The sequence below is a fragment of the Limulus polyphemus genome, unplaced genomic scaffold (genome assembly GCF_000517525.1).
Source record: "Limulus polyphemus unplaced genomic scaffold, Limulus_polyphemus-2.1.2 Scaffold3441, whole genome shotgun sequence".
Taxonomy (NCBI): domain Eukaryota; kingdom Metazoa; phylum Arthropoda; class Merostomata; order Xiphosura; family Limulidae; genus Limulus; species Limulus polyphemus.
The window spans coordinates 91,600-93,751 of record NW_013669051.1 but is presented as its reverse complement, the minus strand read 5'-3'; positions in this window follow the sequence as shown (position 1 = coordinate 93,751).

The window sequence follows — 2,152 nt, the reverse complement described above, 5'->3', positions numbered from 1 at the left end:
TGATGTGACTGCTACCGATAATGGGACATTTCCTGATGGAGTAGGTGAACCCCACGTGAAGCAGAAGCTAATGAGATGGAGACCAGTATGGAAGAAGATACGTCCTGTAAAATTAAGAGACTTTGTTGTATTTTAATTTTGTGTTTGTAAATTATGTACATTTAATTAAGTTATTGTTAATTATATATTAGTTAAATGTAAGTGGCTATTGTTTGGGACGACAAGGGGCAGTGTTACGACAGCGGAAGTCACGTGACACAGGGAGCATGTGTGCTGGAGTTTCTAGAAGGATCATAACTTAGTGAGGAACCTCGCAAATGTCCGAGTGTTTGCCAGGCGCCCTCTTTTTTAGCATATAAGCCCCACAAATAAAGCCAGCGATAGATAGATATGCAAATAGATTGAAAAGATACATAACTGAGTCAAGCAGTAAAGTGTGTGAATCACTGTGATTTTTAAAATGTGTTATAAAGGTTGTTATGTTTAAGGTGACTGTGGAAATTCTGTGTATTACAAAAAGTTGTATCAAGAAAGAATAAACTAGATTTAGTTAAGAAAGGACTTGTATCGCTGAAGTTCCTCGAAAAGAATTTATACCGGAAATTAACAAACCAGCAGATATGTAACATAAAATATCTTGGTGGAAGCACTCACCATACCCATCACTCACTGCACCTAGATTATTTGGAAAGAAGTCTAAAAGTCAGTGACATTTTCCTGTAGTTCTCGCACATATCATCAGTCATCACAGCATATTTTTCATCTCTGTGATTTCCTAAGAAATTTTTGACATGCAGTTTGAATGATTTCCTGGCAGCAAGTTCTTTCTGATTGAGTACTGTTTCAAAATCATCATCCATCCGAACTTCCCGAATCTTTAGCCCATCAAAGATACATCCTTTCATTTTTGTGTCACTGATTTTTGGAAATTTGTCAGACAGATATCTGAAACCATTATCATCTTTGTCCATAATCATACAAAACTGTTCACGAATCCCAGTTTAAAATGAAGTGGGGGTAGAAACACATTTTTTTAGTATTCACTAAAGGTTAGTACTCGATATTCTGTTTCCTTGGCATGTAATTCTCTCTCAGTGGCCATCCCTTCTTCTTGAAGTTATTTTTAATCTCGGCTGCCCCAGAGACACAAAAAGCAACACACAGTGTTTAGTATACCCTCTCTGTAGGCCTAGCAGGAGTGCAATAATGTTTAGATTACCAGATATGTTCCACCTATGGTGATCATATTTGATGGCTTCAAGTATAATTTGCAGGCTTTTATAATTTTCTTTCGTGTTCACAGCATGAGCAACAGGGATCGATGGCTTAGTGTTCTTATTGTGCAAAAGTACAGCTTTCAGACTAACTTTAGATGAGTTGATAAAACGTCTTCATTCTTGAGAATGATGTTCAGTACCTAATTCTTCCATTATTGTATCAACATTTGTACAGAAACACAGGGTATCTTGCATGCTGCAGTAAGAAGCAAGACTTTGATGGTAACTTCATTAAATTGAAATTTTTGTTTCTGGAGCCAATAAGTTCCATTGGTGTCAATTAAAGCCAAGAAGTTCCCCTTGCTGCTTATACAAAAACAAGTCATGAATCAGATCAGTTAACTCTTCTTGTGTGTCTGTAATTAAATACAGCACCCCGCAATCTAGATTGCGCCACATATCGGTTTATCTGTCTATCTATCCGTTTTCCACCTGATGAATCACTTTAAAATATCTTCTATACAACAATATATGCAAAACAGAAATTAAATGATGAGATGAAAATGTGTTATAACGGCGAATAGAAAGAACAAGAATAAAATAGACCTACAATATTATTGACTATTTGCAAATAGTAACTATGGAGACAAGGTAATAAAATAAAAATCAAGTCGAGAACAACAACAAAATTTTATAAACAAAAACCTCTCGCCGAGCATTGGCTATTATATTATTTCCCTGTCAATATTCCCATCTTCATTAAAAGGCGTAAGATGACAAATACAAGATCTATATCTATATCTATATCTATATTTATAAAAGAGGATTTGTTTATTTGTTTATTTTGTTCGCTATAGGAAACCAAACGGTTGAATTTACACATTTTAAAATTGCTTTTTGTAATAAACATACAAACATAAGCACGTTTTGCACAT